The sequence below is a fragment of the Myxine glutinosa genome, unplaced genomic scaffold (genome assembly GCF_964187855.1).
Source record: "Myxine glutinosa unplaced genomic scaffold, kmMyxGlut1.1 SCAFFOLD_259, whole genome shotgun sequence".
In the NCBI taxonomy this organism is placed as follows: Eukaryota; Metazoa; Chordata; class Myxini; order Myxiniformes; family Myxinidae; genus Myxine; species Myxine glutinosa.
Genome location: NW_027616403.1, coordinates 111549 through 139435, shown reverse-complemented (window position 1 = coordinate 139435; position 27887 = coordinate 111549).

Here is a 27887-nt window from a genome sequence, read left to right as displayed (position 1 = left end):
ACTAACACAAGTGCGAAAAGTAGTTTTTCAACACTAACACAAGTGCGAAAAGTGGTTTCCTGCACCAACACAAGTGCGAAAAGTGGTTTTTCAACACTAACACAAGTGCGAAAAGTGGTTTTTCAACACTAACACAAGTGCGAATAGTGGTTTTTCAACACTAACACAAGTGCGAAAAGTGGTTTTTCCACACTAATACAAGTGCAAAAGTGGTTTCCTGTACTAACACAAGTGCAAAAAGTGGTTTTTCAACACTAACACAAGTGCGAAAAGTGGTTTTTCAACACTATCACAAGTGCAAAAAGTGTTTTTTCCACACTAATACAAATGCAAAAGTGGTTTCCTGCACCAACACAAGTGTGAAAAGTGGTTTTTCAACACTAACACAAGTGCGAAAAGTGGTTTTTCAACACTAACACAAGTGCGAAAAGTGGTTTTTCCACACTAATACAGGTGCAAAAGTGGTTTTTCAACACTAACGCAAGTGTGAAAAGTGGTTTTTCCACCCTAATACAAGTGCAAAAGTGGTTTCCTGCACCAACACAAGTGCGAAAAGTGGTTTTTCAACACTAACACAAGTGCGAAAAGTGGTTTTTCAACACTAACACAAGTGCGAAAAGTGGTTTTTCCACACTAATACAAGTGCAAAAGTGGTTTCCTGTACTAACACAAGTGCAAAAAGTGGTTTTTCAACACTATCACAAGTGCAAAAAGTGGTTTTTCCACACTAATACAGGTGCAAAAGTGGTTTTTCAACACTAACGCAAGTGTGAAAAGTGGTTTTTCCACCCTAATACAAGTGCAAATGTGGTTTCCTGCACCAACACAAGTGCGAAAAGTGGTTTTTCAACACTAACACAAGTGTGAAAAGTGGTTTTTCAACACTAACACAAGTGCGAAAAGTGGTTTTTCCACACTAATACAAGTGCAAAAGTGGTTTCCTGTACTAACACAAGTGCAAAAAGTGGTTTTTCAACACTATCACAAGTGCAAAAAGTGTTTTTTCCACACTAATACAAGTGCAAAAGTGGTTTCCTGCACCAACACAAGTGTGAAAAGTGGTTTTTCAACACTAACACAAGTGCGAAAAGTGGTTTTTCAACACTAACACAAGTGCGAAAAGTGGTTTTTCCACACTAATACAGGTGCAAAAGTGGTTTTTCAACACTAACGCAAGTGTGAAAAGTGGTTTTTCCACACTAATACAAGTGCAAAAGTGGTTTCCTGCACCAACACAAGTGTGAAAAGTGGTTTTTCAACACTAACACAAGTGCGAAAAGTGTTTTTCCACACTAATACAAGTGCAAAAGGGGTTTCCTGCACCAACACAAGCGCGAAAAGTGGTTTTTCAACACTAACACAAGTGCGAAAAGTAGTTTTCCAACACTAACACAAGTGCGAAAAGTGGTTTTTCAACACTATCACAAGTGCAAAAAGTGTTTTTTCCACACTAATACAAGTGCAAAAGTGGTTTCCTGCACCAACACAAGTGCGAAAAGTGGTTCTTCAACACTAACACAAGTGCGAAAAGTGGTTTTTCAACACTAACACAAGTGCAAAAAGTGGTTTTTCAACACTAACACAAGTGTGAAAAGTGGTTTTTCCACACTAATACAAGTGCAAAAGTGGTTTCCTGCACCAACACAAGTGCGAAAAGTGGTTTTTCAACACTAACACAAGTGCGAAAAGTGGTTTTTCAACACTAACACAAGTGCGAAAAGTGGTTTTTCCACACTAATACAAGTGCAAAAGTGGTTTCCTGCACCAACACAAGTGCAAAAAGTGGTTTTTCATCACTAACACAAGTGCGAAAAGAGGTTTTTCAACACTAACACAAGTGCGAAAAGTGGTTTTTCAACACTAACACAAGTGCGAAAAGTGGTTTTTCCACACTAATACAAGTGCAAAAGTGGTTTCCTGCACCAACACAAGTGGGAAAAGTGGTTTTTCAACACTAACACAAGTGCAAAAAGTGGTTTTTCACCACTAACACAAGTGCGAAAAGTGGTTTTTCAACACTAACACAAGTGCGAAAAGTGTTTTTCCACACTAATACAAGTGCAAAAGTGGTTTCCTGCACCAACACAAGTGCGAAAAGTGGTTTTTCATCACTAACACAAGTGCGAAAAGTCGTTTTTCAACACTAACACAAGTGCGAAAAGTGGTTTTTCAACACTAACACAAGTGCGAAAAGTGGTTTTTCCACACTAATACAAGTGCAAAAGTGGTTTCCTGCACCAACACAAGTGGGAAAAGTGGTTTTTCAACACTAACACAAGTGCAAAAAGTGGTTTTTCACCACTAACACAAGTGCGAAAAGTGGTTTTTCAACACTAACACAAGTGCGAAAAGTGTTTTTCCACACTAATACAAGTGCAAAAGTGGTTTCCTGCACCAACACAAGTGCGAAAAGTGGTTTTTCAACACTAACACAGGTGTGAAAAGTGGTTTTTCAACACTAATACAAGTGCAAAAGTGGTTTCCCGCACCAATACAAGTGCGACAAGTGGTTTTTCAACACCAACACAAGTGCGAAAAGTGGTTCTTCAACACTAACACAAGTGCGGAAAGTGGTTTTTCAACACTAACACAAGTGCAAAAAGTGGTTTTTCAACACTAACACAAGTGCGAAAAGTGTTTTTCCACACAAATACAAGTGCAAAAGTGGTTTCCTGCACCAACACAAGTGCGAAAAGTGGTTTTTCAACACTAACAAAAGTGCGAAAATTGGTTTTTCCACACTAATACAAGTGCAAAAGTGGTTTCCTGCACCAACACAAGTGCGAAAAGTGGTTTTTCAACACTAACACAAGTGCGAAAAGTGGTTTTTCAACACTAACACAAGTGCGAAAAGTGGTTTTTCCACACTAATACAAGTGCAAAAGTGGTTTCCTGTACTAACACAAGTGCAAAAAGTGGTTTTGCAACACTATCACAAGTGCAAAAAGTGGTTTTTCAACACTATCACAAGTGCAAAAAGTGTTTTTTCCACACTAATACAAGTGCAAAAGTGGTTTCCTGCACCAACACAAGTGTGAAAAGTGGTTTTTCAACACTAACACAAGTGCGAAAAGTGGTTTTTCAACACTAACACAAGTGCGAAAAGTGGTTTTTCCACACTAATACAAGTGCAAAAGTGGTTTTTCAACAATAACACAAGTGTGAAAAGTGGTTTTCCCACACTAATACAAGTGCAAAAGTGGTTTCCTGCACCAACACAAGTGCGAAAAGTGGTTTTTCAACACTAACACAAGTGCGAAAAGTGGTTTTTCAACACTAACACAAGTGCGAAAAGTGGTTTTTCCACACTAATACAAGTGCAAAAGTGGTTTCCTGCACCATCACAAGTGCGAAAAGTGGTTTTTCAACACTAACACAAGTGCGAAAAGTGGTTTTTCAACACTAACACAAGTGCAAAAAGTGTTTTTTCCACACTAATACAAGTCAAAAGTGGTTTCCTACTCCAACACAAGTGCGAAAAGTGGTTTTTCAACACTAACACAAGTGCGAAAATTGTTTTTTCAACACTTTCACAAGTGCAAAAAGTGTTTTTCCCACACTAATACAAGTGCAAAAGTGGTTTCCTGCACCAACACAAGTGCGAAAAGTGGTTTTTCAACACTAACACAAGTGCGAAAAGTGGTTTTTCAACAGTAGCACAAGTGTGAAAAGTGTTTTTTCCACACTAATACAAGTGCAAAAGTGGTTTCCTGCACCAACACAAGTGCGAAAAGTGGTTTTTCAACACTATCACAAGTGCGAAAAGTGGTTTTTCAACACTATCACAAGTGCGAAAAGTGGTTTTTCAACACTAACACAAGTGCGAAAAGTGGTTTTTCCACACTAATACAAGTGCAAAAGTGGTTTCCTGCACCAACACAAGTGCGAAAAGTGGTTTTTCAACACTAACACAAGTGCGAAAAGTGGTTTTTCAACACTAACACAAGTGCAAAAAGTGTTTTTTCCACATTAATACAAGTACAAAAGTGGTTTCCTACACCAACACAAGTGCGAAAAGTGGTTTTTCAACACTAACACAAGTGCGAAAAGTGGTTTTTCAACACTAACACAAGTGCAAAAAGTGTTTTTTCCACATTAATACAAGTACAAAAGTGGTTTCCTGCACCAACACAAGTGCGAAAAGTGGTTTTTCAACAGTAACACAAGTGCGAAAAGTGGTTTTTCAACACTAACACAAGTGTGAAAAGTGTTTTTTCCACACTAATACAAGTGCAAAAGTGGTTTCCTGCACCAACACAAGTGCGAAATGTGGTTTTTCCACACTAATACAAGTGCAAAAGTGGTTTCCTGCACCAACACAAGTGTGAAAAGTGGTTTTTCAACACTATCACAAGTGCAAAAAGTGTTTTTTCCACACTAATACAAGTGCAAAAGTGGTTTCCTGCACCAACACAAGTGTGAAAAGTGGTTTTTCAACACTAACACAAGTGCGAAAAGTGGTTTTTCCACACTAATACAAGTGCAAAAGTGGTTTTTCAACACTAACACAAGTGTGAAAAGTGGTTTTTCCACACTAATACAAGTGCAAAAGTGGTTTCCTGCACCAACACAAGTGTGAAAAGTGGTTTTTCAACACTAACACAAGTGCGAAAAGTGGATTTTCAACACTAACACAAGTGCGAAAAGTGGTTTTTCCACACTAATACAAGTGCAAAAGTGGTTTTTCAACACTATCACAAGTGCAAAAAGTGTTTTTCCACACTAATACAAGTGCAAAAGTGGTTTCCTGCACCAACACAAGTGTGAAAAGTGGTTTTTCAACACTAACACAAATGCGAAAAGTGGTTTTGCAACACTATCACAAGTGCAAAAAGTGTTTTTTCCACACTAATACAAGTGCAAAAGTGGTTTCCTGCACTATTTTCAACACTATCACAAGTGCAAAAAGTGTTTTTTCCACACTAATACAAGTGCAAAAGTGGTTTCTTGCACCAACACAAGTGCGAAAAGTGGTTTTTCAACACTAACACAAGTGCAAAAAGTGGTTTTTCAACACTAACACAAGTGTGAAAAGTGTTTTTTCCACACTAATACAAGTGCAAAAGTGGTTTCCTGCACTATTTTCAACACTATCACAAGTGCAAAAAGTGTTTTTTCCACACTAATACAAGTGCAAAAGTGGTTTCCTGCACCAACACAAGTGCGAAAAGTGTTTTTCAACACTAACACAAGTGCGAAAAGTGGTTTTTCAACACTAACACAAGTGCGAAAAGTGTTTTTTCCACACTAATACAAGTGCAAAAGTGGTTTCCTGCACCAACACAAGTGCGAAAAGTGGTTTTTCAACTCTAACACAAGTGCGAAAAGTGGTTTTTCAACACTAACACAAATGCGAAAAGTGGTTTTTCCACACTAATACAAGTGCAAAAGTGGTTTCCTGCACCAACACAAGTGCGAAAAGTGGTTTTTCAACACTAACACATGTGCAAAAAGTGGTTTTTCAACACTATCACAAGTGCAAAAAGTGTTTTTTCCACACTAATACAAGTGCAAAAGTGGTTTCCTGCACTATTTTCAACACTATCACAAGTGCAAAAAGTGTTTTTTCCACACTAATACAAGTGCAAAAGTGGTTTCCTGCACCAACACAAGTGCGAAAAGTGGTTTTTCAACACTAACACAAGTGCGAAAAGTGGTTTTTCAACACTAACACAAGTGCGAAAAGTGGTTTTTCAACACTAACACAAGTGTGAAAAGTGTTTTTTCCACACTAATACAAGTGCAAAAGTGGTTTCCTGCACTATTTTCAACACTATCACAAGTGCAAAAAGTGTTTTTTCCACACTAATACAAGTGCAAAAGTGGTTTCCTGCACCAACACAAGTGCGAAAAGTGTTTTTCAACACTAACACAAGTGCGAAAAGTGGTTTTTCAACACTATCATAAGTGCAAAAAGTGTTTTTTCCACACTAATACAAGTGCAAAAGTGGTTTCCTGCACCAACACAAATGTGAAAAGTGGTTTTTCAACACTAACACAAGTGCGAAAAGTGGTTTTTCAACACTTTCACAAGTGCAAAAAGTGTTTTTTCCACACTAATACAAGAGCAAAAGTGGTTTCCTGCACCATCACAAGTGCGAAAAGTGGTTTTTCAACACTAACACAAGTGCGAAAAGTGGTTTTTCAACACTAACACAAGTGCAAAAAGTGTTTTTTCCACACTAATACAAGTACAAAAGTGGTTTCCTACACCAACACAAGTGCGAAAAGTGGTTTTTCAACACTAACACAAGTGCGAAAATTGTTTTTTCAACACTTTCACAAGTGCAAAAAGTGTTTTTCCCACACTAATACAAGTGCAAAAGTGGTTTCCTGCACCAACACAAGTGCGAAAAGTGGTTTTTCAACACTAACACAAGTGCGAAAAGTGGTTTTTCAACAGTAACACAAGTGCGAAAAGTGGTTTTTCAACACTAACACAAGTGTGAAAAGTGTTTTTTCCACACTAATACAAGTGCAAAAGTGGTTTCCTGCACCAACACAAGTGCGAAATGTGGTTTTTCCACACTAATACAAGTGCAAAAGTGGTTTCCTGTACTAACACAAGTGCAAAAAGTGGTTTTTCAACACTAACACAAGTGCGAAAAGTGGTTTTTCAACACTATCACAAGTGCAAAAAGTGTTTTTTCCACACTAATACAAGTGCAAATGTGGTTTCCTGCACCAACACAAGTGTGAAAAGTGGTTTTTCAACACTAACACAAGTGCGAAAAGTGGTTTTTCCACACTAATACAAGTGCAAAAGTGGTTTTTCAACACTAACACAAGTGTGAAAAGTGGTTTTTCCACACTAATACAAGTGCAAAAGTGGTTTCCTGCACCAACACAAGTGTGAAAAGTGGTTTTTCAACACTAACACAAGTGCGAAAAGTGGATTTTCAACACTAACACAAGTGCGAAAAGTGGTTTTTCCACACTAATACAAGTGCAAAAGTGGTTTTTCAACACTATCACAAGTGCAAAAAGTGTTTTTCCACACTAATACAAGTGCAAAAGTGGTTTCCTGCACCAACACAAGTGCGAAAAGTGGTTTTTCAACACTAACACAAATGCGAAAAGTGGTTTTGCAACACTATCACAAGTGCGAAAAGTGTTTTTTCCACACTAATACAAGTGCAAAAGTGGTTTCCTGCACCAACACAAGTGCGAAAAGTGGTTTTTCAACTCTAACACAAGTGCGAAAAGTGGTTTTTCAACACTAACACAAATGCGAAAAGTGGTTTTTCCACACTAATACAAGTGCAAAAGTGGTTTCCTGCACCAACACAAGTGCGAAAAGTGGTTTTTCAACACTAACACATGTGCAAAAAGTGGTTTTTCAACACTATCACAAGTGCAAAAAGTGTTTTTTCCACACTAATACAAGTGCAAAAGTGGTTTCCTGCACTATTTTCAACACTATCACAAGTGCAAAAAGTGTTTTTTCCACACTAATACAAGTGCAAAAGTGGTTTCCTGCACCAACACAAGTGCGAAAAGTGGTTTTTCAACACTAACACAAGTGCGAAAAGTGGTTTTTCAACACTAACACAAGTGCGAAAAGTGGTTTTTCAACACTAACACAAGTGTGAAAAGTGTTTTTTCCACACTAATACAAGTGCAAAAGTGGTTTCCTGCACTATTTTCAACACTATCACAAGTGCAAAAAGTGTTTTTTCCACACTAATACAAGTGCAAAAGTGGTTTCCTGCACCAACACAAGTGCGAAAAGTGTTTTTCAACACTAACACAAGTGCGAAAAGTGGTTTTTCAACACTAACACAAGTGCGAAAAGTGTTTTTTCCACACTAATACAAGTGCAAAAGTGGTTTCCTGCACCAACACAAGTGCGAAAAGTGGTTTTTCAACTCTAACACAAGTGCGAAAAGTGGTTTTTCAACACTAACACAAATGCGAAAAGTGGTTTTTCCACACTAATACAAGTGCAAAAGTGGTTTCCTGCACCAACACAAGTGCGAAAAGTGGTTTTTCAACACTAACACATGTGCAAAAAGTGGTTTTTCAACACTATCACAAGTGCAAAAAGTGTTTTTTCCACACTAATACAAGTGCAAAAGTGGTTTCCTACACCAACACAAGTGCGAAAAGTGGTTTTTCAACACTAACACAAGTGCGAAAAGTGGTTTTTCAACACTAACACAAGTGCGAAAAGTGGTTTTTCCACACTAATACAAGTGCAAAAGTGGTTTTTCAACACCATCACAAGTGCAAAAAGTGTTTTTCCACACTAATACAAGTGCAAAAGTGGTTTCCTGCACCAACACAAGTGCGAAAAGTGGTTTTTCAACACTAACACAAGTGCGAAAAGTGGTTTTTCAACACTAACACAAGTGCGAAAAGTGGTTTTTCAACACTAACACAAGTGCGAAAAGTGGTTTTTCAACACTATCATAAGTGCAAAAAGTGTTTTTTCCACACGAATACAAGGTCAAAAGTGGTTTCCTGCACCAACACAAGTGCGAAAAGTGGTTTTTCAACACTAACACAAGTGCGAAAAGTGGTTTTTCAACACTAACACAAGTGCAAAAAGTGTTTTTTCCACACTAATACAAGTGCAAAAGTGGTTTCCGACACCAACACAAGTGCGAAAAGTGGTTTTTCAACACTAACACAAGTGCGAAAATTGTTTTTTCAACACTTTTACAAGTGCAAAAAGTGTTTTTCCCACACTAATACAAGTGCAAAAGTGGTTTCCTGCACCAACACAAGTGCGAAAAGTGGTTTTTCAACACTAACACAAGTGCGAAAAGTGGTTTTTCAACAGTAACACAAGTGCGAAAAGTGGTTTTTCAACACTAACACAAGTGTGAAAAGTGTTTTTTCCACACTAATACAAGTGCAAAAGTGGTTTCCTGCACCAACACAAGTGTGAAAAGTGGTTTTTCCACACTAATACAAGTGCAAAAGTGGTTTCCTGTACTAACACAAGTGCAAAAAGTGGTTTTTCAACACTAACACAAGTGCGAAAAGTGGTTTTTCAACACTATCACAAGTGCAAAAAGTGTTTTTTTCCACACTAATACAAGTGCAAAAGTGGTTTCCTGCACCAACACAAGTGTGAAAAGTGGTTTTTCAACACTAACACAAGTGCGAAAAGTGGTTTTTCCACACTAATACAAGTGCAAAAGTGGTTTTTCAACACTAACACAAGTGTGAAAAGTGGTTTTTCCACACTAATACAAGTGCAAAAGTGGTTTCCTGCACCAACACAAGTGTGAAAAGTGGTTTTTCAACACTAACACAAGTGCGAAAAGTGGATTTTCAACACTAACACAAGTGCGAAAAGTGGTTTTTCCACACTAATACAAGTGCAAAAGTGGTTTTTCAACACTATCACAAGTGCAAAAAGTGTTTTTCCACACTAATACAAGTGCAAAAGTGGTTTCCTGCACCAACACAAGTGCGAAAAGTGGTTTTTCAACACTAACACAAATGCGAAAAGTGGTTTTTCCACACTAATACAAGTGCAAAAGTGGTTTCCTGCACCAACACAAGTGCGAAAAGTGGTTTTTCAACACTAACACATGTGCAAAAAGTGGTTTTGCAACACTAACACAAGTGCAAAAAGTGTTTTTTCCACACTAATACAAGTGCAAAAGTGGTTTCCTGCACTATTTTCAACACTATCACAAGTGCAAAAAGTGTTTTTTCCACACTAATACAAGTGCAAAAGTGGTTTCTTGCACCAACACAAGTGCGAAAAGTGGTTTTTCAACACTAACACAAGTGCGAAAAGTGGTTTTTCAACACTAACACAAGTGCGAAAAGTGGTTTTTCAACACTAACACAAGTGTGAAAAGTGTTTTTTCCACACTAATACAAGTGCAAAAGTGGTTTCCTGCACTATTTTCAACACTATCACAAGTGCAAAAAGTGTTTTTTCCACACTAATACAAGTGCAAAAGTGGTTTCCTGCACCAACACAAGTGCGAAAAGTGTTTTTCAACACTAACACAAGTGCGAAAAGTGGTTTTTCAACACTAACACAAGTGCGAAAAGTGTTTTTTCCACACTAATACAAGTGCAAAAGTGGTTTCCTGCACCAACACAAGTGCGAAAAGTGGTTTTTCAACTCTAACACAAGTGCGAAAAGTGGTTTTTCAACACTAACACAAATGCGAAAAGTGGTTTTTCAACCCTAACACAAGTGCGAAAAGTGGATTTTCAACACTAACACAAGTGCGAAAAGTGGTTTTTCCACACTAATACAAGTGCAAAAGTGGTTTTTCAACACTATCACAAGTGCAAAAAGTGTTTTTCCACACTAATACAAGTGCAAAAGTGGTTTCCTGCACCAACACAAGTGCGAAAAGTGGTTTTTCAACACTAACACAAATGCGAAAAGTGGTTTTTCCACACTAATACAAGTGCAAAAGTGGTTTCCTGCACCAACACAAGTGCGAAAAGTGGTTTTTCAACACTAACACATGTGCAAAAAGTGGTTTTGCAACACTATCACAAGTGCAAAAAGTGTTTTTTCCACACTAATACAAGTGCAAAAGTGGTTTCTTGCACCAACACAAGTGCGAAAAGTGGTTTTTCAACACTAACACAAGTGCGAAAAGTGGTTTTTCAACACTAACACAAGTGCGAAAAGTGGTTTTTCAACACTAACACAAGTGTGAAAAGTGTTTTTTCCACACTAATACAAGTGCAAAAGTGGTTTCCTGCACTATTTTCAACACTATCACAAGTGCAAAAAGTGTTTTTTCCACACTAATACAAGTGCAAAAGTGGTTTCCTGCACCAACACAAGTGCGAAAAGTGTTTTTCAACACTAACACAAGTGCGAAAAGTGGTTTTTCAACACTAACACAAGTGCGAAAAGTGTTTTTTCCACACTAATACAAGTGCAAAAGTGGTTTCCTGCACCAACACAAGTGCGAAAAGTGGTTTTTCAACTCTAACACAAGTGCGAAAAGTGGTTTTTCAACACTAACACAAATGCGAAAAGTGGTTTTTCCACACTAATACAAGTGCAAAAGTGGTTTCCTGCACCAACACAAGTGCGAAAAGTGGTTTTTCAACACTAACACATGTGCAAAAAGTGGTTTTTCAACACTATCACAAGTGCAAAAAGTGTTTTTCCACACTAATACAAGTGCAAAAGTGGTTTCCTGCACTATTTTCAACACTATCACAAGTGCAAAAAGTGTTTTTTCCACACTAATACAAGTGCAAAAGTGGTTTCCTGCACCAACACAAGTGCGAAAAGTGGTTTTTCAACACTAACACAAGTGCGAAAAGTGGTTTTTCAACACTAACACAAGTGCGAAAAGTGGTTTTTCAACACTAACACAAGTGTGAAAAGTGTTTTTTCCACACTAATACAAGTGCAAAAGTGGTTTCCTGCACTATTTTCAACACTATCACAAGTGCAAAAAGTGTTTTTTCCACACTAATACAAGTGCAAAAGTGGTTTCCTGCACCAACACAAGTGCGAAAAGTGTTTTTCAACACTAACACAAGTGCGAAAAGTGGTTTTTCAACACTAACACAAGTGCGAAAAGTGTTTTTTCCACACTAATACAAGTGCAAAAGTGGTTTCCTGCACCAACACAAGTGCGAAAAGTGGTTTTTCAACTCTAACACAAGTGCGAAAAGTGGTTTTTCAACACTAACACAAATGCGAAAAGTGGTTTTTCCACACTAATACAAGTGCAAAAGTGGTTTCCTGCACCAACACAAGTGTGAAAAGTGGTTTTTCAACACTAACACATGTGCAAAAAGTGGTTTTTCAACACTATCACAAGTGCAAAAAGTGTTTTTTCCACACTAGTACAAGTGCAAAAGTGGTTTCCTACACCAACACAAGTGCGAAAAGTGGTTTTTCAACACTAACACAAGTGCGAAAATTGTTTTTTCAACACTTTCACAAGTGCAAAAAGTGTTTTTCCCACACTAATACAAGTGCAAAAGTGGTTTCCTGCACCAACACAAGTGCGAAAAGTGGTTTTTCAACACTAACACAAGTGCGAAAAGTGGTTTTTCAACAGTAACACAAGTGCGAAAAGTGGTTTTTCCACACTAATACAAGTGCAAAAGTGGTTTTTCAACACTATCACAAGTGCAAAAAGTGTTTTTCCACACTAATACAAGTGCAAAAGTGGTTTCCTGCACCAACACAAGTGCGAAAAGTGGTTTTTCAACACTAACACATGTGCAAAAAGTGGTTTTGCAACACTATCACAAGTGCAAAAAGTGTTTTTTCCACACTAATACAAGTGCAAAAGTGGTTTCTTGCACCAACACAAGTGCGAAAAGTGGTTTTTCAACACTAACACAAGTGCGAAAAGTGGTTTTTCAACACTAACACAAGTGCGAAAAGTGGTTTTTCAACACTAACACAAGTGTGAAAAGTGTTTTTTCCACACTAATACAAGTGCAAAAGTGGTTTCCTGCACTATTTTCAACACTATCACAAGTGCAAAAAGTGTTTTTTCCACACTAATACAAGTGCAAAAGTGGTTTCCTGCACCAACACAAGTGCGAAAAGTGTTTTTCAACACTAACACAAGTGCGAAAAGTGGTTTTTCAACACTAACACAAGTGCGAAAAGTGTTTTTTCCACACTAATACAAGTGCAAAAGTGGTTTCCTGCACCAACACAAGTGCGAAAAGTGGTTTTTCAACTCTAACACAAGTGCGAAAAGTGGTTTTTCAACACTAACACAAATGCGAAAAGTGGTTTTTCCACACTAATACAAGTGCAAAAGTGGTTTCCTGCACCAACACAAGTGCGAAAAGTGGTTTTTCAACACTAACACATGTGCAAAAAGTGGTTTTTCAACACTATCACAAGTGCAAAAAGTGTTTTTCCACACTAATACAAGTGCAAAAGTGGTTTCCTGCACTATTTTCAACACTATCACAAGTGCAAAAAGTGTTTTTTCCACACTAATACAAGTGCAAAAGTGGTTTCCTGCACCAACACAAGTGCGAAAAGTGGTTTTTCAACACTAACACAAGTGCGAAAAGTGGTTTTTCAACACTAACACAAGTGCAAAAAGTGTTTTTTCCACACTAATACAAGTGCAAAAGTGGTTTCCGACACCAACACAAGTGCGAAAAGTGGTTTTTCAACACTAACACAAGTGCGAAAATTGTTTTTTCAACACTTTTACAAGTGCAAAAAGTGTTTTTCCCACACTAATACAAGTGCAAAAGTGGTTTCCTGCACCAACACAAGTGCGAAAAGTGGTTTTTCAACACTAACACAAGTGCGAAAAGTGGTTTTTCAACAGTAACACAAGTGCGAAAAGTGGTTTTTCAACACTAACACAAGTGTGAAAAGTGTTTTTTCCACACTAATACAAGTGCAAAAGTGGTTTCCTGCACCAACACAAGTGTGAAAAGTGGTTTTTCCACACTAATACAAGTGCAAAAGTGGTTTCCTGTACTAACACAAGTGCAAAAAGTGGTTTTTCAACACTAACACAAGTGCGAAAAGTGGTTTTTCAACACTATCACAAGTGCAAAAAGTGTTTTTTCCACACTAATACAAGTGCAAAAGTGGTTTCCTGCACCAACACAAGTGTGAAAAGTGGTTTTTCAACACTAACACAAGTGCGAAAAGTGGTTTTTCCACACTAATACAAGTGCAAAAGTGGTTTTTCAACACTAACACAAGTGTAAAAAGTGGTTTTTCCACACTAATACAAGTGCAAAAGTGGTTTCCTGCACCAACACAAGTGTGAAAAGTGGTTTTTCAACACTAACACAAGTGCGAAAAGTGGATTTTCAACACTAACACAAGTGCGAAAAGTGGTTTTTCCACACTAATACAAGTGCAAAAGTGGTTTTTCAACACTATCACAAGTGCAAAAAGTGTTTTTCCACACTAATACAAGTGCAAAAGTGGTTTCCTGCACCAACACAAGTGCGAAAAGTGGTTTTTCAACACTAACACAAATGCGAAAAGTGGTTTTTCCACACTAATACAAGTGCAAAAGTGGTTTCCTGCACCAACACAAGTGCGAAAAGTGGTTTTTCAACACTAACACATGTGCAAAAAGTGGTTTTGCAACACTAACACAAGTGCAAAAAGTGTTTTTTCCACACTAATACAAGTGCAAAAGTGGTTTCCTGCACTATTTTCAACACTATCACAAGTGCAAAAAGTGTTTTTTCCACACTAATACAAGTGCAAAAGTGGTTTCTTGCACCAACACAAGTGCGAAAAGTGGTTTTTCAACACTAACACAAGTGCGAAAAGTGGTTTTTCAACACTAACACAAGTGCGAAAAGTGGTTTTTCAACACTAACACAAGTGTGAAAAGTGTTTTTTCCACACTAATACAAGTGCAAAAGTGGTTTACTGCACTATTTTCAACACTATCACAAGTGCAAAAAGTGTTTTTTCCACACTAATACAAGTGCAAAAGTGGTTTCCTGCACCAACACAAGTGCGAAAAGTGTTTTTCAACACTAACACAAGTGCGAAAAGTGGTTTTTCAACACTAACACAAGTGCGAAAAGTGTTTTTTCCACACTAATACAAGTGCAAAAGTGGTTTCCTGCACCAACACAAGTGCGAAAAGTGGTTTTTCAACTCTAACACAAGTGCGAAAAGTGGTTTTTCAACACTAACACAAATGCGAAAAGTGGTTTTTCAACCCTAACACAAGTGCGAAAAGTGGATTTTCAACACTAACACAAGTGCGAAAAGTGGTTTTTCCACACTAATACAAGTGCAAAAGTGGTTTTTCAACACTATCACAAGTGCAAAAAGTGTTTTTCCACACTAATACAAGTGCAAAAGTGGTTTCCTGCACCAACACAAGTGCGAAAAGTGGTTTTTCAACACTAACACAAATGCGAAAAGTGGTTTTTCCACACTAATACAAGTGCAAAAGTGGTTTCCTGCACCAACACAAGTGCGAAAAGTGGTTTTTCAACACTAACACATGTGCAAAAAGTGGTTTTGCAACACTATCACAAGTGCAAAAAGTGTTTTTTCCACACTAATACAAGTGCAAAAGTGGTTTCTTGCACCAACACAAGTGCGAAAAGTGGTTTTTCAACACTAACACAAGTGCGAAAAGTGGTTTTTCAACACTAACACAAGTGCGAAAAGTGGTTTTTCAACACTAACACAAGTGTGAAAAGTGTTTTTTCCACACTAATACAAGTGCAAAAGTGGTTTCCTGCACTATTTTCAACACTATCACAAGTGCAAAAAGTGTTTTTTCCACACTAATACAAGTGCAAAAGTGGTTTCCTGCACCAACACAAGTGCGAAAAGTGTTTTTCAACACTAACACAAGTGCGAAAAGTGGTTTTTCAACACTAACACAAGTGCGAAAAGTGTTTTTTCCACACTAATACAAGTGCAAAAGTGGTTTCCTGCACCAACACAAGTGCGAAAAGTGGTTTTTCAACTCTAACACAAGTGCGAAAAGTGGTTTTTCAACACTAACACAAATGCGAAAAGTGGTTTTTCCACACTAATACAAGTGCAAAAGTGGTTTCCTGCACCAACACAAGTGCGAAAAGTGGTTTTTCAACACTAACACATGTGCAAAAAGTGGTTTTTCAACACTATCACAAGTGCAAAAAGTGTTTTTCCACACTAATACAAGTGCAAAAGTGGTTTCCTGCACTATTTTCAACACTATCACAAGTGCAAAAAGTGTTTTTTCCACACTAATACAAGTGCAAAAGTGGTTTCCTGCACCAACACAAGTGCGAAAAGTGGTTTTTCAACACTAACACAAGTGCGAAAAGTGGTTTTTCAACACTAACACAAGTGCGAAAAGTGGTTTTTCAACACTAACACAAGTGTGAAAAGTGTTTTTTCCACACTAATACAAGTGCAAAAGTGGTTTCCTGCACTATTTTCAACACTATCACAAGTGCAAAAAGTGTTTTTTCCACACTAATGCAAGTGCAAAAGTGGTTTCCTGCACCAACACAAGTGCGAAAAGTGTTTTTCAACACTAACACAAGTGCGAAAAGTGGTTTTTCAACACTAACACAAGTGCGAAAAGTGTTTTTTCCACACTAATACAAGTGCAAAAGTGGTTTCCTGCACCAACACAAGTGCGAAAAGTGGTTTTTCAACTCTAACACAAGTGCGAAAAGTGGTTTTTCAACACTAACACAAATGCGAAAAGTGGTTTTTCCACACTAATACAAGTGCAAAAGTGGTTTCCTGCACCAACACAAGTGTGAAAAGTGGTTTTTCAACACTAACACATGTGCAAAAAGTGGTTTTTCAACACTATCACAAGTGCAAAAAGTGTTTTTTCCACACTAGTACAAGTGCAAAAGTGGTTTCCTACACCAACACAAGTGCGAAAAGTGGTTTTTCAACACTAACACAAGTGCGAAAATTGTTTTTTCAACACTTTCACAAGTGCAAAAAGTGTTTTTCCCACACTAATACAAGTGCAAAAGTGGTTTCCTGCACCAACACAAGTGCGAAAAGTGGATTTTCAACACTAACACAAGTGCGAAAAGTGGTTTTTCCACACTAATACAAGTGCAAAAGTGGTTTTTCAACACTATCACAAGTGCAAAAAGTGTTTTTCCACACTAATACAAGTGCAAAAGTGGTTTCCTGCACCAACACAAGTGCGAAAAGTGGATTTTCAACACTAACACAAGTGCGAAAAGTGGTTTTTCCACACTAATACAAGTGCAAAAGTGGTTTTTCAACACTATCACAAGTGCAAAAAGTGTTTTTCCACACTAATACAAGTGCAAAAGTGGTTTCCTGCACCAACACAAGTGCGAAAAGTGGTTTTTCAACACTAACACAAATGCGAAAAGTGGTTTTTCCACACTAATACAAGTGCAAAAGTGGTTTCCTGCACCAACACAAGTGCGAAAAGTGGTTTTTCAACACTAACACATGTGCAAAAAGTGGTTTTGCAACACTAACACAAGTGCAAAAAGTGTTTTTTCCACACTAATACAAGTGCAAAAGTGGTTTCCTGCACTATTTTCAACACTATCACAAGTGCAAAAAGTGTTTTTTTCCACACTAATACAAGTGCAAAAGTGGTTTCTTGCACCAACACAAGTGCGAAAAGTGGTTTTTCAACACTAACACAAGTGCGAAAAGTGGTTTTTCAACACTAACACAAGTGCGAAAAGTGGTTTTTCAACACTAACACAAGTGTAAAAGTGTTTTTTCCACACTAATACAAGTGCAAAAGTGGTTTACTGCACTATTTTCAACACTATCACAAGTGCAAAAAGTGTTTTTTCCACACTAATACAAGTGCAAAAGTGGTTTCCTGCACCAACACAAGTGCGAAAAGTGTTTTTCAACACTAACACAAGTGCGAAAAGTGGTTTTTCAACACTAACACAAGTGCGAAAAGTGTTTTTTCCACACTAATACAAGTGCAAAAGTGGTTTCCTGCACCAACACAAGTGCGAAAAGTGGTTTTTCAACTCTAACACAAGTGCGAAAAGTGGTTTTTCAACACTAACACAAATGCGAAAAGTGGTTTTTCAACCCTAACACAAGTGCGAAAAGTGGATTTTCAACACTAACACAAGTGCGAAAAGTGGTTTTTCCACACTAATACAAGTGCAAAAGTGGTTTTTCAACACTATCACAAGTGCAAAAAGTGTTTTTCCACACTAATACAAGTGCAAAAGTGGTTTCCTGCACCAACACAAGTGCGAAAAGTGGTTTTTCAACACTAACACAAATGCGAAAAGTGGTTTTTCCACACTAATACAAGTGCAAAAGTGGTTTCCTGCACCAACACAAGTGCGAAAAGTGGTTTTTCAACACTAACACATGTGCAAAAAGTGGTTTTGCAACACTATCACAAGTGCAAAAAGTGTTTTTTCCACACTAATACAAGTGCAAAAGTGGTTTCTTGCACCAACACAAGTGCGAAAAGTGGTTTTTCAACACTAACACAAGTGCGAAAAGTGGTTTTTCAACACTAACACAAGTGCGAAAAGTGGTTTTTCAACACTAACACAAGTGTGAAAAGTGTTTTTTCCACACTAATACAAGTGCAAAAGTGGTTTCCTGCACTATTTTCAACACTATCACAAGTGCAAAAAGTGTTTTTTCCACACTAATACAAGTGCAAAAGTGGTTTCCTGCACCAACACAAGTGCGAAAAGTGTTTTTCAACACTAACACAAGTGCGAAAAGTGGTTTTTCTACACTAACACAAGTGCGAAAAGTGTTTTTTCCACACTAATACAAGTGCAAAAGTGGTTTCCTGCACCAACACAAGTGCGAAAAGTGGTTTTTCAACTCTAACACAAGTGCGAAAAGTGGTTTTTCAACACTAACACAAATGCGAAAAGTGGTTTTTCCACACTAATACAAGTGCAAAAGTGGTTTCCTGCACCAACACAAGTGCGAAAAGTGGTTTTTCAACACTAACACATGTGCAAAAAGTGGTTTTTCAACACTATCACAAGTGCAAAAAGTGTTTTTCCACACTAATACAAGTGCAAAAGTGGTTTCCTGCACTATTTTCAACACTATCACAAGTGCAAAAAGTGTTTTTTCCACACTAATACAAGTGCAAAAGTGGTTTCCTGCACCAACACAAGTGCGAAAAGTGGTTTTTCAACACTAACACAAGTGCGAAAAGTGGTTTTTCAACACTAACACAAGTGCGAAAAGTGGTTTTTCAACACTAACACAAGTGTGAAAAGTGTTTTTTCCACACTAATACAAGTGCAAAAGTGGTTTCCTGCACTATTTTCAACACTATCACAAGTGCAAAAAGTGTTTTTTCCACACTAATGCAAGTGCAAAAGTGGTTTCCTGCACCAACACAAGTGCGAAAAGTGTTTTTCAACACTAACACAAGTGCGAAAAGTGGTTTTTCAACACTAACACAAGTGCGAAAAGTGTTTTTTCCACACTAATACAAGTGCAAAAGTGGTTTCCTGCACCAACACAAGTGCGAAAAGTGGTTTTTCAACTCTAACACAAGTGCGAAAAGTGGTTTTTCAACACTAACACAAATGCGAAAAGTGGTTTTTCCACACTAATACAAGTGCAAAAGTGGTTTCCTGCACCAACACAAGTGTGAAAAGTGGTTTTTCAACACTAACACATGTGCAAAAAGTGGTTTTTCAACACTATCACAAGTGCAAAAAGTGTTTTTTCCACACTAGTACAAGTGCAAAAGTGGTTTCCTACACCAACACAAGTGCGAAAAGTGGTTTTTCAACACTAACACAAGTGCGAAAATTGTTTTTTCAACACTTTCACAAGTGCAAAAAGTGTTTTTCCCACACTAATACAAGTGCAAAAGTGGTTTCCTGCACCAACACAAGTGCGAAAAGTGGTTTTTCAACACTAACACAAGTGCGAAAAGTGGTTTTTCAACAGTAACACAAGTGCGAAAAGTGGTTTTTCCACACTAATACAAGTGCAAAAGTGGTTTTTCAACTCAACACTATCACAAGTGCAAAAAGTGTTTTTCCACACTAATACAAGTGCAAAAGTGGTTTCCTGCACCAACACAAGTGCGAAAAGTGGTTTTTCAACACTAACACAAATGCGAAAAGTGGTTTTTCCACACTAATACAAGTGCAAAAGTGGTTTCCTGCACCAACACAAGTGCGAAAAGTGGTTTTTCAACACTAACACATGTGCAAAAAGTGGTTTTGCAACACTATCACAAGTGCAAAAAGTGTTTTTTCCACACTAATACAAGTGCAAAAGTGGTTTCTTGCACCAACACAAGTGCGAAAAGTGGTTTTTCAACACTAACACAAGTGCGAAAAGTGGTTTTTCAACACTAACACAAGTGCGAAAAGTGGTTTTTCAACACTAACACAAGTGTGAAAAGTGTTTTTTCCACACTAATACAAGTGCAAAAGTGGTTTCCTGCACTATTTTCAACACTATCACAAGTGCAAAAAGTGTTTTTTCCACACTAATACAAGTGCAAAAGTGGTTTCCTGCACCAACACAAGTGCGAAAAGTGTTTTTCAACACTAACACAAGTGCGAAAAGTGGTTTTTCAACACTAACACAAGTGCGAAAAGTGTTTTTTCCACACTAATACAAGTGCAAAAGTGGTTTCCTGCACCAACACAAGTGCGAAAAGTGGTTTTTCAACTCTAACACAAGTGCGAAAAGTGGTTTTTCAACACTAACACAAATGCGAAAAGTGGTTTTTCCACACTAATACAAGTGCAAAAGTGGTTTCCTGCACCAACACAAGTGCGAAAAGTGGTTTTTCAACACTAACACATGTGCAAAAAGTGGTTTTTCAACACTATCACAAGTGCAAAAAGTGTTTTTCCACACTAATACAAGTGCAAAAGTGGTTTCCTGCACTATTTTCAACACTATCACAAGTGCAAAAAGTGTTTTTTCCACACTAATACAAGTGCAAAAGTGGTTTCCTGCACCAACACAAGTGCGAAAAGTGGTTTTTCAACACTAACACATGTGCAAAAAGTGGTTTTTCAACACTATCACAAGTGCAAAAAGTGTTTTTTCCACACTAGTACAAGTGCAAAAGTGGTTTCCTACACCAACACAAGTGCGAAAAGTGGTTTTTCAACACTAACACAAGTGCGAAAATTGTTTTTTCAACACTTTCACAAGTGCAAAAAGTGTTTTTCCCACACTAATACAAGTGCAAAAGTGGTTTCCTGCACCAACACAAGTGCGAAAAGTGGTTTTTCAACACTAACACAAGTGCGAAAAGTGGTTTTTCAACAGTAACACAAGTGCGAAAAGTGGTTTTTCCACACTAATACAAGTGCAAAAGTGGTTTTTCAACACTATCACAAGTGCAAAAAGTGTTTTTCCACACTAATACAAGTGCAAAAGTGGTTTCCTGCACCAACACAAGTGCGAAAAGTGGTTTTTCAACACTAACACATGTGCAAAAAGTGGTTTTGCAACACTATCACAAGTGCAAAAAGTGTTTTTTCCACACTAATACAAGTGCAAAAGTGGTTTCTTGCACCAACACAAGTGCGAAAAGTGGTTTTTCAACACTAACACAAGTGCGAAAAGTGGTTTTTCAACACTAACACAAGTGCGAAAAGTGGTTTTTCAACACTAACACAAGTGTGAAAAGTGTTTTTTCCACACTAATACAAGTGCAAAAGTGGTTTCCTGCACTATTTTCAACACTATCACAAGTGCAAAAAGTGTTTTTTCCACACTAATACAAGTGCAAAAGTGGTTTCCTGCACCAACACAAGTGCGAAAAGTGTTTTTCAACACTAACACAAGTGCGAAAAGTGGTTTTTCAACACTAACACAAGTGCGAAAAGTGTTTTTTCCACACTAATACAAGTGCAAAAGTGGTTTCCTGCACCAACACAAGTGCGAAAAGTGGTTTTTCAACTCTAACACAAGTGCGAAAAGTGGTTTTTCAACACTAACACAAATGCGAAAAGTGGTTTTTCCACACTAATACAAGTGCAAAAGTGGTTTCCTGCACCAACACAAGTGCGAAAAGTGGTTTTTCAACACTAACACATGTGCAAAAAGTGGTTTTTCAACACTATCACAAGTGCAAAAAGTGTTTTTCCACACTAATACAAGTGCAAAAGTGGTTTCCTGCACTATTTTCAACACTATCACAAGTGCAAAAAGTGTTTTTTCCACACTAATACAAGTGCAAAAGTGGTTTCCTGCACCAACACAAGTGCGAAAAGTGGTTTTTCAACACTAACACAAGTGCGAAAAGTGGTTTTTCAACACTAACACAAGTGCAAAAAGTGTTTTTTCCACACTAATACAAGTGCAAAAGTGGTTTCCGACACCAACACAAGTGCGAAAAGTGGTTTTTCAACACTAACACAAGTGCGAAAATTGTTTTTTCAACACTTTTACAAGTGCAAAAAGTGTTTTTCCCACACTAATACAAGTGCAAAAGTGGTTTCCTGCACCAACACAAGTGCGAAAAGTGGTTTTTCAACACTAACACAAGTGCGAAAAGTGGTTTTTCAACAGTAACACAAGTGCGAAAAGTGGTTTTTCAACACTAACACAAGTGTGAAAAGTGTTTTTTCCACACTAATACAAGTGCAAAAGTGGTTTCCTGCACCAACACAAGTGTGAAAAGTGGTTTTTCCACACTAATACAAGTGCAAAAGTGGTTTCCTGTACTAACACAAGTGCAAAAAGTGGTTTTTCAACACTAACACAAGTGCGAAAAGTGGTTTTTCAACACTATCACAAGTGCAAAAAGTGTTTTTTCCACACTAATACAAGTGCAAAAGTGGTTTCCTGCACCAACACAAGTGTGAAAAGTGGTTTTTCAACACTAACACAAGTGCGAAAAGTGGTTTTTCCACACTAATACAAGTGCAAAAGTGGTTTTTCAACACTAACACAAGTGTGAAAAGTGGTTTTTCCACACTAATACAAGTGCAAAAGTGGTTTCCTGCACCAACACAAGTGTGAAAAGTGGTTTTTCAACACTAACACAAGTGCGAAAAGTGGATTTTCAACACTAACACAAGTGCGAAAAGTGGTTTTTCCACACTAATACAAGTGCAAAAGTGGTTTTTCAACACTATCACAAGTGCAAAAAGTGTTTTTCCACACTAATACAAGTGCAAAAGTGGTTTCCTGCACCAACACAAGTGCGAAAAGTGGTTTTTCAACACTAACACAAATGCGAAAAGTGGTTTTTCCACACTAATACAAGTGCAAAAGTGGTTTCCTGCACCAACACAAGTGCGAAAAGTGGTTTTTCAACACTAACACATGTGCAAAAAGTGGTTTTGCAACACTAACACAAGTGCAAAAAGTGTTTTTTCCACACTAATACAAGTGCAAAAGTGGTTTCCTGCACTATTTTCAACACTATCACAAGTGCAAAAAGTGTTTTTTCCACACTAATACAAGTGCAAAAGTGGTTTCTTGCACCAACACAAGTGCGAAAAGTGGTTTTTCAACACTAACACAAGTGCGAAAAGTGGTTTTTCAACACTAACACAAGTGCGAAAAGTGGTTTTTCAACACTAACACAAGTGTGAAAAGTGTTTTTTCCACACTAATACAAGTGCAAAAGTGGTTTCCTGCACTATTTTCAACACTATCACAAGTGCAAAAAGTGTTTTTTCCACACTAATACAAGTGCAAAAGTGGTTTCCTGCACCAACACAAGTGCGAAAAGTGTTTTTCAACACTAACACAAGTGCGAAAAGTGGTTTTTCAACACTAACACAAGTGCGAAAAGTGTTTTTTCCACACTAATACAAGTGCAAAAGTGGTTTCCTGCACCAACACAAGTGCGAAAAGTGGTTTTTCAACTCTAACACAAGTGCGAAAAGTGGTTTTTCAACACTAACACAAATGCGAAAAGTGGTTTTTCAACCCTAACACAAGTGCGAAAAGTGGATTTTCAACACTAACACAAGTGCGAAAAGTGGTTTTTCCACACTAATACAAGTGCAAAAGTGGTTTTTCAACACTATCACAAGTGCAAAAAGTGTTTTTCCACACTAATACAAGTGCAAAAGTGGTTTCCTGCACCAACACAAGTGCGAAAAGTGGTTTTTCAACACTAACACAAATGCGAAAAGTGGTTTTTCCACACTAATACAAGTGCAAAAGTGGTTTCCTGCACCAACACAAGTGCGAAAAGTGGTTTTTCAACACTAACACATGTGCAAAAAGTGGTTTTGCAACACTATCACAAGTGCAAAAAGTGTTTTTTCCACACTAATACAAGTGCAAAAGTGGTTTCTTGCACCAACACAAGTGCGAAAAGTGGTTTTTCAACACTAACACAAGTGCGAAAAGTGGTTTTTCAACACTAACACAAGTGCGAAAAGTGGTTTTTCAACACTAACACAAGTGTGAAAAGTGTTTTTTCCACACTAATACAAGTGCAAAAGTGGTTTCCTGCACTATTTTCAACACTATCACAAGTGCAAAAAGTGTTTTTTCCACACTAATACAAGTGCAAAAGTGGTTTCCTGCACCAACACAAGTGCGAAAAGTGTTTTTCAACACTAACACAAGTGCGAAAAGTGGTTTTTCAACACTAACACAAGTGCGAAAAGTGTTTTTTCCACACTAATACAAGTGCAAAAGTGGTTTCCTGCACCAACACAAGTGCGAAAAGTGGTTTTTCAACTCTAACACAAGTGCGAAAAGTGGTTTTTCAACACTAACACAAATGCGAAAAGTGGTTTTTCCACACTAATACAAGTGCAAAAGTGGTTTCCTGCACCAACACAAGTGCGAAAAGTGGTTTTTCAACACTAACACATGTGCAAAAAGTGGTTTTTCAACACTATCACAAGTGCAAAAAGTGTTTTTCCACACTAATACAAGTGCAAAAGTGGTTTCCTGCACTATTTTCAACACTATCACAAGTGCAAAAAGTGTTTTTTCCACACTAATACAAGTGCAAAAGTGGTTTCCTGCACCAACACAAGTGCGAAAAGTGGTTTTTCAACACTAACACAAGTGCGAAAAGTGGTTTTTCAACACTAACACAAGTGCGAAAAGTGGTTTTTCAACACTAACACAAGTGTGAAAAGTGTTTTTTCCACACTAATACAAGTGCAAAAGTGTTTCCTGCACTATTTTCAACACTATCACAAGTGCAAAAAGTGTTTTTTCCACACTAATGCAAGTGCAAAAGTGGTTTCCTGCACCAACACAAGTGCGAAAAGTGTTTTTCAACACTAACACAAGTGCGAAAAGTGGTTTTTCAACACTAACACAAGTGCGAAAAGTGGTTTTTCCACACTAATACAAGTGCAAAAGTGGTTTTTCAACACTATCACAAGTGCAAAAAGTGTTTTTCCACACTAATACAAGTGCAAAAGTGGTTTCCTGCACCAACACAAGTGCGAAAAGTGGTTTTTCAACACTAACACAAATGCGAAAAGTGGTTTTTCCACACTAATACAAGTGCAAAAGTGGTTTCCTGCACCAACACAAGTGCGAAAAGTGGTTTTTCAACACTAACACATGTGCAAAAAGTGGTTTTGCAACACTATCACAAGTGCTAAAAGTGTTTTTTCCACACTAATACAAGTGCAAAAGTGGTTTCTTGCACCAACACAAGTGCGAAAAGTGGTTTTTCAACACTAACACAAGTGCAAAAAGTGTTTTTTCCACACTAGTACAAGTGCAAAAGTGGTTTCCTACACCAACACAAGTGCGAAAAGTGGTTTTTCAACACTAATACAAGTGCAAAAGTGGTTTCCTGCACTATTTTCAACACTATCACAAGTGCAAAAAGTGTTTTTTCCACACTAATACAAGTGCAAAAGTGGTTTCCTGCACCAACACAAGTGCGAAAAGTGTTTTTCAACACTAACACAAGTGCGAAAAGTGGTTTTTCAACACTAACACAAGTGCGAAAAGTGTTTTTTCCACACTAATACAAGTGCAAAAGTGGTTTCCTGCACCAACACAAGTGCGAAAAGTGGTTTTTCAACTCTAACACAAGTGCGAAAAGTGGTTTTTCAACACTAACACAAATGCGAAAAGTGGTTTTTCCACACTAATACAAGTGCAAAAGTGGTTTCCTGCACCAACACAAGTGCGAAAAGTGGTTTTTCAACACTAACACATGTGCAAAAAGTGGTTTTTCAACACTATCACAAGTGCAAAAAGTGTTTTTCCACACTAATACAAGTGCAAAAGTGGTTTCCTGCACTATTTTCAACACTATCACAAGTGCAAAAAGTGTTTTTTCCACACTAATACAAGTGCAAAAGTGGTTTCCTGCACCAACACAAGTGCGAAAAGTGGTTTTTCAACACTAACACAAGTGTGAAAAGTGGTTTTTCAACACTAACACAAGTGTGAAAAGTGGTTTTTCAACACTAACACAAGTGTGAAAAGTGTTTTTTCCACACTAATACAAGTGCAAAAGTGGTTTCCTGCACTATTTTCAACACTATCACAAGTGCAAAAAGTGTTTTTTCCACACTAATACAAGTGCAAAAGTGGTTTCCTGCACCAACACAAGTGCGAAAAGTGTTTTTCAACACTAACACAAGTGCGAAAAGTGGTTTTTCAACACTAACACAAGTGCGAAAAGTGTTTTTTCCACACTAATACAAGTGCAAAAGTGGTTTCCTGCACCAACACAAGTGCGAAAAGTGGTTTTTCAACTCTAACACAAGTGCGAAAAGTGGTTTTCAACACTAACACAAATGCGAAAAGTGGTTTTTCCACACTAATACAAGTGCAAAAGTGGTTTCCTGCACCAACACAAGTGTGAAAAGTGGTTTTTCAACACTAACACATGTGCAAAAAGTGGTTTTTCAACACTATCACAAGTGCAAAAAGTGTTTTTTCCACACTAGTACAAGTGCAAAAGTGGTTTCCTACACCAACACAAGTGCGAAAAGTGGTTTTTCAACACTAACACAAGTGCGAAAATTGTTTTTTCAACACTTTCACAAGTGCAAAAAGTGTTTTTCCCACACTAATACAAGTGCAAAAGTGGTTTCCTGCACCAACACAAGTGCGAAAAGTGGTTTTTCAACACTAACACAAGTGCGAAAAGTGGTTTTTCAACAGTAACACAAGTGCGAAAAGTGGTTTTTCCACACTAATACAAGTGCAAAAGTGGTTTCCTGCACCAACACAAGTGTGAAAAGTGGTTTTTCAACACTAACACAAGTGCGAAAAGTGGTTTTTCCACACTAATACAAGTGCAAAAGTGGTTTTTCAACACTAACACATGTGCAAAAAGTGGTTTTTCAACACTAACACATGTGCAAAAAGTGGTTTTTCAACACTATCACAAGTGCAAAAAGTGTTTTTTCCACACTAATACAAGTGCAAAAGTGGTTTCCTACACCAACACAAGTGCGAAAAGTGGTTTTTCAACACTAACACAAGTGCGAAAATTGTTTTTTCAACACTTTCACAAGTGCAAAAAGTGTTTTTCCCACACTAATACAAGTGCAAAAGTGGTTTCCTGCACCAACACAAGTGCGAAAAGTGGTTTTTCAACACTAACACAAGTGCGAAAAGTGGTTTTTCAACAGTAACACAAGTGCGAAAAGTGGTTTTTCAACACTAACACAAGTGTGAAAAGTGTTTTTTCCACACTAATACAAGTGCAAAAGTGGTTTCCTGCACCAACGCAATTGCGAAAAGTGGTTTTTCCACACTAATACAAGTGCAAAAGTGGTTTCCTGTACTAACACAAGTGCAAAAAGTGGTTTTTCAACACTAACACAAGTGCGAAAAGTGGTTTTTCAACACTATCACAAGTGCAAAAAGTGTTTTTTCCACACTAATACAAGTGCAAAAGTGGTTTCCTGCACCAACACAAGTGTGAAAAGTGGTTTTTCAACACTAACACAAGTGCGAAAAGTGGTTTTTCAACACTAACACAAGTGCGAAAAGTGGTTTTTCCACACTAATACAAGTGCAAAAGTGGTTTTTCAACACTAACACAAGTGTGAAAAGTGGTTTTTCCACACTAATACAAGTGCAAAAGTGGTTTCCTGCACCAACACAAGTGTGAAAAGTGGTTTTTCAACACTAACACAAGTGCGAAAAGTGGATTTTCAACACTAACACAAGTGCGAAAAGTGGTTTTTCCACACTAATACAAGTGCAAAAGTGGTTTTTCAACACTATCACAAGTGCAAAAAGTGTTTTTCCACACTAATACAAGTGCAAAAGTGGTTTCCTGCACCAACACAAGTGCGAAAAGTGGTTTTTCAACACTAACACAAATGCGAAAAGTGGTTTTTCCACACTAATACAAGTGCAAAAGTGGTTTCCTGCACCAACACAAGTGCGAAAAGTGGTTTTTCAACACTAACAAATGTGCAAAAAGTGGTTTTGCAACACTATCACAAGTGCAAAAAGTGTTTTTTCCACACTAATACAAGTGCAAAAGTGGTTTCCTGCACTATTTTCAACACTATCACAAGTGCAAAAAGTGTTTTTTCCACAC